We start from the raw sequence: 13,281 nt of genomic DNA, 5'->3' as shown, positions 1-13,281 counted from the left end.
ACAGAATGGGAAGCATAACCAATGCAAAGCATGTGTGAGATTCCTCAATCCAATGTCTCAAAATATCTTACTTCATTATATAAATTACAGTGCGTTTTATATATATTTGGGGACATTTCCACAGTTAAATAGTGAAGTTATAAACTTTTCTGGCTTCTTCAAAGAAAATAGTTCAATCCTTCATGGTTTGTGGAAGTCAGCACACTTAGAAGATAATCATAGAATCATAGAATACTAGCACTGGAAGGGACCTCGAGAGGTCATCGAGTACAGTCCTCTGCACTCATGGCAGGACCAAATACTGTTTAGACCATCCCTGATAGACATTTATCTAACCTACTCTTAAATATCTCCACAGATGGAGATTCCACAACCTCCCTGGGCAATTTATTCCAGTGTTTGACTATCCTGACAATTAGGAACTTTTTCCTAATGTCCAACCTAAACCTCCGTTGCTGCAGTTTAAGCCCATTGCTTCTTGTTCTACCCTCAGAGGCCAAGATGAACAAGTTTTCTCCCTCCTCCTTATGACACCCTTTTAGATATCTGAAAACTGCTATCATGTCCCCCCTCAATCTTCTCTTTTCTAAACTAAACAAACCCAATTCTTTCAGCCTTCCTTCATAGGTCATGTTCTCTAGACCTTTAATCATTCTTGTTGCTCTTCTCTGGACCCTCTCCAATTTCTCCACATCTTTCTTGAAATGCGATGCCCAGAACTGAACACAATACTCCAATTGAGGCCTAACCAGCGCAGAGTAGAGCGGAAGAATGACTTATCATGTATTGCTCACAACACACCTGTTAATGCATCTCAGAATCATGTTTGCTTTCTTTGAAACAGCATCACACTGCTGACTCATATTCAGCTTGTGGTCGACTATGACCCCTAGATCCCTTTCTGTTGTACTCCTTCCCAGACAGTCGCTTCCCATTCTGTATGTATGAAACTGATTGTTCCTTCCTAAGTGGAGCACTTTGCATTTATCTTTCTTAAACTTCATCATATTTACCTCAGACCATTTCTCCAATTTGTCCAGGTCATTTTGAATTATGGCCCTATCCTCCAGATTAGTCACAACCCCACCCAGCTTGGTATCATCTGCAAACTTAATAAGTGTACTTTCTATACCAATATCTACATCGTTGATGAAGATATTGAACAGAGCCGGTCCCAAAACAGACCCTTGCGGAACCCCACTTGTTACGCCTTTCTAGCAGGATAGCGAACCATTAATAACTACTCTCTGAATACGGTTATCCAGCTAGTTATGCGCCCACCTCATAGTAGCCTCGTCTAAGTTGTAGTTACCTAGTTTATTGACAAGAATATCATGTGAGACCGTATCAAACGCCTTACTAAAGTCCAAGTATACCACATCCACCACTTCTCCCTTATCCACAAGACTCGTTATTCTATCAAAGAAAGCTATCAGATTGGTTTGACATGATTTGTTCTTTACAAATCCATGCTGGCTGTTCCCTATCACCTTGCCACTTTCCAAGTGTTTACAGATGATTTCCTTAATTACTTGCTCCATTATCTTCCCTGGCACAGAAGTTAAACTAACTGGTCTGTAGTTTCCTGGGTTGTTCTTATTTCCCTTTTTATAGATGGGCACTATATTTGCCCTTTTCCAGTCCTCTGAAATCTCTCTGTGCCCCGCAGTGGTATTTTTCCAACATATATCTGGATAGTTGAAGTCCCCCATCACCACCAAATCTTGGGCTTTGGATGATTTTGTTAGTTGTTTAAAAAAAGCCTCATCCACTTCTACCACCTGGGTAGGTGGCCTGTAGTAAACTCCTAGCATGACATCACCTTTGTTTTTGATCCCTTTTAGCCTAACCCAGAGAATCTCAACACTTCTGTCTCTTATGTCCATCTCCATCTCACTCCAAGTGTGTTCATTTTTAATGTATAAGGCAACACCTCCTCCCTTTTTTTCCCTGTCTATCCTTCCTGAGCAAGCTGTACCTTTCTATACAAACATTCTAATCATGTGTATTATCCCACCAAGTTTCTGTGATGCCAACAATGTCATAATTGTACTTATTTATTAGCACTTCCAGTTCATCCTGCTTATTTCCCATACTCCTCGCATTTGCATATAGGCATCTAAGATCCTGATTTGACCTTGCCTCCCAGTTTTGCCCTGACCCTCCTTTCTCTCTGCCATTGTAGCCCACGCTCCCTCCCATTTCTGACCCATCTCCCAGGTCTCCATGTTCTCCACTTACCTGTGGGCTTTGCTCTCTTGTCCCCGTCGAACCTAGTTTAAAGCCCTCCTCTCTAGGTTAGCCATTCTGTGTCCAAATAGGGTCTTCCCCCTCCTCAAAAGGTGAACACCATCCCTGCTTAGCAGTCCTTTTTGGAATAGCATCCCATGGTCAAGGAAGCCAAAGCCCTCCTGGCGACACCATCTTCGCAGCCAGGCATTCACCTCCAGGATGCACCTGTCCATATTGTCCATATTGAAATGCAGTCAATTTTAACTTACACTTGGTGTGATTTAATGGAATTTGAAAATATTTTTTTCTGAGTGAGTCTCCTAATCACACTGACACTATGGCTACGTCTACACTGGCCACAATTTCCGGAAAAGGGATGCAAATCAGGTAAGTCAGGATAGGGAAATCCGCGGGGGATTTAAATATCCCCCGCGGATTTAAATAAACATGTCCGCCGCTTTTTTTCCGGCTTGGGGAATAGCCGGAAAAAAAGCGTCTAGACTGGCGCGATCCTCCGGAATAAAGCCCTTTTCCGGAGGATCTCTTATTCCTACCTGTGGCGGACATGTTTATTTAAATCCGCGGGGGATATTTAAATCCCCCGCGGATTTCCCTATCCTGACTTACCTGATTTGCATCCCTTTTCCGGAAATTGTGGTCAGTGTAGATGTAGCCTATGGGTGGATGATTCTTATAAAATTAGACATATCTTGATAAATAGAAAGCAATGTGGTAATGGAGAGAAATATTTAAATTAGTATGCCTTAAAGGGTTCTAATTAACCAACAATTCAAGAAGTAGACCTGGATTTCATTGTAGACAGTTGGACAAAACCTCTGCTTAGTGTATAGCTGCAATAAAAAGAAAAAGAAAAAAGAAAAAGGAAATAAGATGTTAGCTTGTATAAGGAATGGAATGGGGAATATGGAGAATATTATGCTTTTATTTAAATCCATGGTGACCTCATATGGAATATGGTATGCAGAACTGATCCCCTTATCTAAACAAATATTGCAAAATTAGAGCCACTTCAGAAGACAGTGACAAGGTTGATCAACGGCCTAGAAAAACTCTCAGGAAGAGAAGTTGAAAAGATTGGGACTGTTTACATTCAAATAGAAGAGAATAAATGAGTTATGCTGAAAGTCTATAGAACCACGAATAACATAGTGAAGACAGCTAAAGAACTTCTGTTCTTCTAGTCTCTGAACAAAAGGACAAGGAGACTTGCAGTGAAATTAGAAGGTAGGAAATTCAAAACTGAGTCATTATAATATAGTCTCTCGTTTAAACTTCAACCAGCTGTTCTTTGTTCAAGTCTGAATGGTAAGACAATGTGGTAAACAGGAGGAGTTAAAAGGACATATCTGAGAATATATTGACCCTGGAGAGAGAGAGAGAGACAGACTGACTGACCAACCAACCAACTGGAAAGTCAAAACATTCAAAACTTAGGAAATGCACTGGCAAACTTTTGGATACTATAGTTTTCTACCTAAATAATGTTCTTTTAACTTTTTTGTATTTAGTATATATATTCATCTATCCACCCATCAATATTATTTTTCTAAGCATGAAAACTGAAATATCTGTCTGAGTACAACATTGACAAATGTATATTGGTCCAAATAGAAAAAATATATACAATTCCCTTCTGCCTCCCTGAAAATCAACCAGCTTTAATTATAACCAATGGGAAACAGGGTTTTACAATAGGAAGGGTAATGTAATCACCGTAGGCACTATTACCAGCTCTGTCTACAATATTTCAAATTTCAGGTTGAAAACATATGAAATAAACAATTCTGTGACATTGTGGCAGTGAGATCTCGGTTCCATTAATTATGTTTCAGGGAAGAGAGGGTACCAGGACTATGTAAGCATGAATATAAACACGAAATGCATTTTTTTTTTCAGAAGAAAGTATATTATTTTTATCCCCTGGGCTTTACTGTCCTTTAGAGTACTGCTTTAAAAACAACTTTCACAGAGAACTCAACTTTCATTCTTTAGACAAGGATTGTGCTTCTGTCTTGGAATCAAGCACATTTTAGCTCTTTTACTGCTTACTAAAAAGACTTTAAATGATCTTTCATATCTGCTTTTAAAAACCCCTCAAAATTACATATTAGTTAGTCAAGGAGTTTAGAATGCCTGACTTCAAAGACAGTGCTGAGAAATGGTGACAGGCTAAGGCAGCAGGAACAAAGGTTTGTTACATGTTTCTTTATCATGCTAAATGCTTGATGAAAATTACAATGTAGATGATTGTCCACAGTTTAAAATAGAAAAAGGTTTAATCAGAGATCATCTAAGGCTGCAGAGTAGTGAGAGTGGCTAAAAGATGCTGTTAGTCACATGAAGCAGTTGCTTAACCAAGATTTAACTTTCCTTGTTTTTTACCAAGACAATTACAAGTGAAAATATTCACAAATCACACATGCATCTTTTAAACAGTAATATTTTCAAAGTTAAAACATAATTAAACTTCGTATTTTAGCTCTTGCTGGTGTTTTCCAAGACATCTGTAACGTATCTGATTAAGAATAAACCATAAATGAAATAAAAACAAAGCAAACACATCCCCTTAAAAAAATCTCCAGTAGGGACCATTTTAAAATTCACAAGACCCTTCTCATGGAGTCCTGGTTCATTGCTTCCTCGCAGAGCCTACATTGCTAGTACTTTACTCTCCCCTGCTCTGCTTCCTTTTTCTGTTTAAATAGTCCTTCTCTGGATCAATAGGAGGAGAATTGGAGGCTACCTGGTTTTACTCAAGATTGGTTGTAAGGTCCAGCATGTCCCTTAAAAGAATAATAAAGTGATGCTGGCAGGCCAGGTTACATTTCATGCCAAAACCTCTAGACTATCTGAACATGGATGAATGCATAGCTGGAAGCCAGTCCGGTTCACCTGTGTGTTAGTATTAAACTAGGTATTATATTTATAAAAATGTATTAAACTTTAGGAAATGCTCATATGATGTTGCATATATTAATCACATGTATATACAACCTTAATATAGGGTACATATATTAAATGTTTGCATTGTAAACATCTATAACTGAGTAACACTAACAGGAAAGAAGCATTAATTAATGCAAAGGCTGGCTTCCTGCACAAGGTGTTGGGTCCTGAACACAAAAAGGCCCTTTGAAAGCAAATGAGTCACTGGGAAACAAAGGACAAAGACTTTGTTGACTGCCCTCTGCACTCAGGAAGGAGACATGGATGAGGACTTGTCCTATTAGCTTGAACTCTGGAGGAAGGAATAAAAATCCATGTCCAAAAGAAACAGGGTCTCTATTCTCTTTGTATTTTAAAAGGGTAAGATTTCTAAGTATAAGCAAGAGATTCTCCAGTGCTTTGCCCTAGAGGACATTTAAGGTGCATCTACACAGCACCCTAAACTCAAAATAAGATACGCAATTTGCTCTACACAAATTGCGTATCTTATTTTAATTGTATTTCTATATTTTTGTTTAAAATAGTTTATTCTGAAATTTCGCACATCTACACAGCACCAAATTTTGAAATAACGTGCTATTTTGAGACATCCCTTAACCCTCGTGGAATGAGGGTTACAGAGATGCTGGAATAGCATGCCTGTTATTTCGAAAAATATTTCAAAATAACGGGCGCATTTAAAAGACATGGAGTAGCTATTCTGGGATACCTCTGATATCCCAAAATAGCCCCACTATCTAGACATACGCATAGAGATTGCACATTACAGCAGTTTCTGTCACCTTTTGAAAGTCTGTAACTCATTTGGGTGTGTATATGTTTACTTGCTTTAATCTTGTAAATATTCATTTCTTCTTAGTTTATTATAGGACTATCTTCTTAGTTTATTATAGGACTGGTGACCAGTTATGTCTTTTGTGTAAGTTCTAGGGACCAATAGAACCCGGGCAAGTGACCAATCCTTTGGGACTATGAATAACCTGGATATTCTTTAAAAACAATGAGTAGTCCTGTGGCACCTTAGAGACTAACAAAAATATATATAGTATCATGAGCTCTTGTAAGCACAACCCACTTCTTGTCTTAAGAAGAAGAAGTGGGCTGTGCCCACAGAAGCTCACAATACTATACATATATTTTTGTTAGATTCTAAGATGCCACGGGACTACTCGTTATTTTCAGAGCTACAGACACACACGGCTACCCTTCTGAAACTGAATATTGGTGTGATTTTTAGTGTAAGAAACCATTTATCACATAGGCAAGCTTACCTTGATGACAAGGTACACTGGAGTACCCAAAGGGACCATCTGTGACTCCATGTTAAGGCTGTTATGGTGCTTGAAGAGTTCACACTTGAGGCTAATTTGATGACATTTAAGTATAGTATATAAGGTTGTGTCCTCGTTTGCAACAGTCTGTCCTGAGTTTGGTACTTGCATTCCTGATCCTCTCCAGACAGTTTGACATGCTTCTACACAACACCGACCACAGTTTGAGACCACATTCTCCAAGGGACTTCCATGTTGCAAAGGTTGGTATTGCAACACCTAACTTTTTGGCACCTAGAAAATAATTGGCACAGACTGAGTTAGGAGCCTTGCTTCCTATACAATGAATGAAGGAGATAGGTGGGAATTGATATAGTAAGAATGCTGAGAGCCAAACTGTGTACTTCATATATAATGCAAACCACTTCAAGCTGGGGTGGGAGGTACAATGGTACCTCCTGCACCCTTAGTTCTAACACTTATAGAGATAGCTGCCTAAGAAAGGGATCCACAAAAGTAATCAATGGGAGATGATGACAAGAAGTTATACACCCTTCCCCACTCAGAGATAGGTGTTTTGCTTACAATCATAGTTTGGAGTCAGATAGCTACTGTGCTAACTCCCCCCTTTTTTTCAGGAAGATGGAGGAGATGGTAGTGTTATCTCTCTGGTGACTTTTTACAAAGTGGCCAGGGCACTTACCTGGACTGTGAGAGACCCAGGTTCAATTCTCCTTCTGTCAGATGTGGAGAAAGGATTTGAATGGGAGCATCCCACATTTCTTGGAGAGTATCTTAATCTCTGGGCAATGGGGTGGTCTCATGTGGGGATGTCAATCATGTGGGGCTGTTTTAGTTTGTATAACTGGACAGAGAGTGACTGGATAGCTCAGCGATTAGCTAGAAGATGAACAGTCCAGTTCTCCTATTCCTATGATGATTTATCTAGAATGGAATAGCTGGAACAGAAAAGGTTTAAGGATATCCTAGTGCAGGGGTGGCCAACCCATTACAGATGAAGAGCCAAAATAGTGGTGGATACAGCACAAAAAGCCGAGGGAGGAAAAGTTGTTGAGAAAAAAAAAAAGCCCCGGCTGCTGCGTTTGATTGAGCTGCAGCCCTTTTAAGAGCAGAGCAGCCATTTCCTTTTGAAGGCGGCCATTTTGATGTCTGCACCAGCGTCCCGTGCAGACAGAAACATTTTGCCCCTCTCAGAGCTGCGGGTGTGGGAGCCGCAATTTTTCTTTGAAGAGCTGCATGCGGCTCGTGAGCCACGGGTTGGCTACCCCTGTCCTAGTGGATAGAAAATTCTCCCAAAAGATGGGAGCCCCCTGTTCAAATCCTTTCTGCCTATCAGCTGGGTTAGCAGGCAGCCAGGAGGCTTTTGTGGATCACCGTGGCACCTAAAACTAGAATTCAGGCAACTAAATCCCTTTGTGGATCCAGGCCTGAGTGCTACATACAGTCATTAAGGATTGCACAATTAGCTGCAGTTTGTATAATAGACTTTTCTGTTTGTATCTCTTAGATTTGCTTATTTGATTTTTTTCTCTCTCTCTTTCTCTGGAGAGAGACAGAGACAAGAAAGCTTTTCCAAAAGTTTGAGTTGTCCAATATATTCTGAAAATAGGCTGCTCTTTCATGTGAAAGATCTCAACGAGCCCTACAAATATTAATTGAACCTACCAGCACCACAGTGAGTGACAGCATTCCCATTTTACACAGCTCAGACCTGAAACATAAAGATAAAGGACTTTCCAAGGGCACCATTTTGGGAGGGCAGGGGGAACAACAGCCCATTTGTAACAGGGTAGTGGTTGCTCTTCATCCCCTTCCCCTCATGATCAGGGAACGAGAGGAAAGTGCACTGCTTTCGCCACTGACTCCTCTGCCCCTTCCCCTCACCAGCTGGAAGTGAGAGGAATGTGTACTTCTCCCTTGCTCCCTGATCATCAGGGGAAGGGGAAGAAAAGCAAGCAGCATCCTGGTGTGCGCATCTGTAGCTTCCCCCCCATACCACACCACCTTCCCAAAAGGGTGCCCTAGTTAAACCAGTGGCAGAGGCATTATTTCTGACTCCCTGTCCACTACTCAACACCCATTACAATTTATCTATTTTTATTACCATCCAAGTTCTACAGCTTAGAATACATGAAATCAAGTGTTTCCTTTTCAGTGTTATCTTTACTCTGTTGGCCAGCTTTTGCCTGGGGTCAGCAGGAAGGGAAGGAGCATAAGAGTTCAGAAAGGTTTGTCAGTTCAGCTTATTGATGTGTGGGGTGTCAACTGGAGAGAGTGCTGTCTTGTACTTCCTCACCCGTACAGTTGTATAGCATTGCTATGCAATCTTCAACAGCAGGGGTGTTCCACCTCACATGGAGTTATTCTACAGCAGGGGGTGAATTTTTGTAAGTAAACTATTCTGATATCCTTTGACTTGAAAGGTGCTATATGTTTTTATCTATGGGTGGGCAGTGCAGACTTATTGTGTGAAGTGATAGCATGGCAGACCAATAGCAGCTACTAATTAAGTTCTTCTTTCAGTCATAGACCACAAACTGGTCACATATCTAGTCCAACTCTGCATTTACATGACAATAATTGTCATTTATCCTATACTAGTAAATATCTAACATTTGTAAATACTCAAATTCTCTGAAAAAAAATCAGTTTATCTTCCATGGCTAATGTAATTTGAAATTTGAACCATTTTACTAAGCAGGTTCACCAATAACTGTTATTGTTAGACTGAAATAAATTAAACCTAATGGGGATTATTTGAGTCTAATTTTTGTAACCAATATCAATTATGTAACTCTCAAAACACCTTGTACTTTTTAATATTGATGTTAAACTTTATGGTAATACTACTTCTCAGTTATTACTTGTAAACAGATTTAAAGTTCACCACAGCAGAGAAACCATAACAAACCTGGTTTTCTGTGTGAAGGGGGAACTGAGGCACAGGGCTTTCATGGTTGGATGCCAAAAGAACTATAGTACAAACTGTGTTTAAGATAGTTTCCTGCAAGAGAATTAGTCCCTGACTAAGGGAGGAGGTGTGACATTCTAGATCTTGGGGGAGTGCCCTGTAACCCCCATGTTCCTCATCTGTATATTATTTTAATATTGCATATAAAGTATGCCCCATGAAGTAGTGGGGAGAGTTTACGATCTGCTGAAACCCACTGTTCTATCTAAATATGTGTATCTTTAGTGCATATGAACTTATGAGATTGTATTTTATGGTTGTTGGTAAAACATGCTATAAGTTTGTAAGCTGAGGAATCAGCCATATATTGGCTCCCCAGAAACAAAAGCAAGGAAAATAACCAGTGCCTGGGCAGATATCAAACAACAATAAGCACCATTGTTCAGCAAGGGGGCTACAATTCAGTGACTCATTTGCACAAGGCCACACCAGGGGAATTGGTCTACATTGCTTGGGGACTCAGCACTACCCACCAGATATGCCTGGACTTGTGTTCTCCAAGCACATGGACTAAGAGTATGAAACAGAGCATATTGGCCCCATACTTGGCATGTTCTCCTGCCCCCACCTATGCTGCAAACAACAGCATATGATGGGTGCATAACTGGCTGAATAACCGTACTCAGAGAGTAGTTATTAATGGTTCACTATCCTGCTGGAAAGGTATAACAAGGGGGGTTGAATAGGGTTCTGTTTTGGGACTGGCTCTGTTCAATATCTTCATCAACGATTTAGATATTGGCATAGAAAGTACGCTTATTAAGTTTGCAGATGATACCAAGCTGGGAGGGGTTGCGACTGCTCTGGAGGATAGGATCATAATTCAAAATGATCTGGACAAATTGGAGAAATTGTGTGAGGTAAATAGGATGAAGTTTAATAAAGATAAATGCAAAGTGCTCCACTTAGGAAGGAACAATCAGTTTCACACATACAGAATGGGAAGCGACTGTCTAGGAAGGAGTACGGCAGAAAGGGATCTAGGGGTCATAGTCGACCACAAGCTGAATATGAGTCAGCAGTGTGATGCTGTTTCAAAGAAAGCAAACATGATTCGGTGTGTTGTGAGCAATACATGATAAGTCATTCTTCTGCTCTACTCTGCTCTGGTTAGGCCTCAGTTGGAGTATTGTGTCCAGTTCTGGGCACCGCTTTTCAAGAAAGAGGTGGAGAAATTGGAGAAGGTCCAGAGAAGAGCAACAAGAATGATTAAAGGTCTGGAGAACATGACTTGTGAAGAAAGGCTGAAAGAATTGGGTTTGTTTAGTTTAGAAAAGAGAAGATTGAGGGGGGACATGATAGCAGTTTTCAGGTATGTAAAAGGGTGTCATAAAGAGGAGGGAGAAAACTTGTTCATCTTGGCCTCTGAGGATAGAACAAGAAGCAATGGGCTTAAACTGCAGCAAGGGAGGTTTAGGTTGGACATTAGGAAAAAGTTCCTAACTGTCAGGATAGTCAAACACTGGAATAAATTGCCCAGGGAGGTTGTGAAATCTCCATCTGTGGAGATATTTAAGAGTAGGTTAGATAAATGTCTATCAGGGATGGTCTAGACAGTATTAGGTCCTGTCATGAGGGCAGGGGACTGGACTCAATGACCTCTTGAGGTCCCTTCCAGTCCTAGTATTCTATGATTCTAATAAGAACATCAAAAAGTCTGAAGACCTCAACAGCAAAGACTGGACCAGGTTTAAGGAACAAACCTGTATATTAAGGATTAAAATATCCTGTGGGGTGAGAGGAGATTCCTTAATTTAGATGTTGCCCAGTTCAATAGGGTTGCATGTTTACACTGTGTGCTTACATTTTCTTTTCTTTTGATAACTAACTGACTTTTTGCCTATCTTTGGTAGTCAATAAACTTGTTTTACTGTTTAGCTTTACCAATGAATTTGCCTGAAGAGTCTGGTATATCTGCTCAGGTTTTACATAGGCTGGTGTAAATCCACTTTCCATTGAGGAAGTGGTGAACCAATGAATAAATTTGCACTGCTCGCCTTGTGTAGTGCAAGACACTCTATTCCTGAGGTGCAAGGCTGGGGGATTTGGCTGGTGCCTTTTTCTGTGTGATTAATGAATGACTCTGGGCACATGCATGCAATCTAGCTGGGTGAAGGGCTCCACATTGGGTTGTAATGAGTGGTAATAGTGCCTGGAGGGGCTTGCTGCATGTCACTAGAAAATTATTGCAAGATACAGCATAGTGGTTCCACAATCCAAGACTACATACTAGGAATTCTGCCATACCCTGCATTTACATGGCATCGATCGTCACTACTCTTATGCTAGTATTGTCAATCTAACATTCACAGATATGGAAATTCTCAGAAAAGAAAAGAAAAGAAAAGAAAAGAAAAGAAAAGAAAAGAAAAGAAAAGAAAAGAAAAGAAAAGAAACAATTTATCTTCCATCTTCAAAGTAATTTGAAATGTGTAGCATTTTGTTAAACAGTTTCCTCAGTGACTATTATTGTGAGGCTAGACTAGATTAAACCTAAATGGGACTTTGAATCTAATTTTTTGTAACCAATATGAATTATATAAGTCGAAACCTCTTGACCAATTAAATCTTAGGTCAGAAAGAGTACAAGCTATCCTACAACCCCAGTTCATATAAATATACCAGCATAACTGATTATTTGTTCTGTTGGACAGAATATAATAGAATAGTTTTTCCTTCTATTTTCACACTTCTGAGAGGGCATAATAATCAGTGACAAACATGAAGAAAATGACAGCAAAGATATACTTGGCAGCGTCTCTTTAATTTGTGATGCACCAAACTATTCAGACAATCTAATACAGTCTATTTCCACAATGTATTACCTGAGCTGTGCGTGTGTCTAATCTCACAAGCTAAACAGGAACTTGTCTGGTCCTGTAATGAAACAAAACGGCTTAAAGAGAAATACTGGGTGTTATAGACAGTAATGCTGTTAGTCTAATAGATGGTATTTTTCACCTTGAGTCAATAGTTAATGTGCATATTCAGGGGTATTATATTTAATATATGTTAATATCACAGACAGCAAGGGGATATTTTTAGACTATAGAGACAGCTGACTGCCCTGCGACCGATCAGGTGGCGTCCACACCCCTGAATATCCTCACCCATGTGATGGACTGTGCATACGCCGCCAAAGTCACCAATAGTAATTTAGTACACGTCTTGATGAAGCACACTAAGGAACAGAATCTTACTCACTTCAACAGAGCTGTTGGTTTTGCAGGATTGTAGTAACATAAGTTAAATCTTTGCATTATTGAAGTCAGCAATTATGCCTGAGAAGCAGCTATGTTGAGTAAGAAGGTGCCATTTTCTTATAGCCATTTTTTAGAGTCAAACTGTTTTTTTAAGATTCTATTTCTAAACTTTGAGTTTTATTTTTTGTCCTTACTGTCTGTTATTTTTACCTGCTTTCCCTGTAATTTCTCAGTTTTGTCAATACCCTCAGTGCCTGTATTTTCCAAAGATGAACCCTTGATCTCATCTAGCATATCAAGTTCATCTCAAAACCTGCATCATCAAACACAAGCATGTTCCCTTTGCAGAAGGGAACAGTATGTTTTTGATCATATATATAGTGGAAGCTTCAAAGACATCAAAAGAGAAACAACAAAAAAAATGCAATCACAAGCTTGAACAGTTAACTACTCAATATGTAAAATGCTCTGTTGTGGCTAGCTATTGCGTGACTCTGTCTAACAGTTTGCTCTGACTTCTTCAGATAGGAGGCCAAATTCTTTGCAGCCATAACCCCATTGACTAATTTGGCATCTATTTTTTAACTAAAAAACTCACCAATTTATTATTTTTAAT

General features: G+C 39.7%; 1 long non-coding RNA gene across 1 annotated transcript; it reads right to left on the bottom strand.

The window, feature by feature from the left end:
- Window positions 1-1,852: 1,852 nt before the first annotated feature.
- Window positions 1,853-12,339, bottom strand: LOC102452707 (uncharacterized). The gene is made up of 3 exons (XR_012900832.2): window positions 12,288-12,339; window positions 6,471-6,764; window positions 1,853-2,457 (listed from the first exon to the last, which is right to left on the bottom strand). It is a non-coding gene; the product is annotated as an uncharacterized LOC102452707 (long non-coding RNA).
- Window positions 12,340-13,281: the final 942 nt, after the last annotated feature.

This window comes from Pelodiscus sinensis, chromosome 1, assembly GCF_052426305.1.
Source record: "Pelodiscus sinensis isolate ZL-2025 chromosome 1, ASM5242630v1, whole genome shotgun sequence".
Classification (NCBI taxonomy): domain Eukaryota; kingdom Metazoa; phylum Chordata; order Testudines; family Trionychidae; genus Pelodiscus; species Pelodiscus sinensis.
Note: the sequence above shows the minus strand (reverse complement) of the source record. Positions and strands in the feature narration are given on the sequence as shown.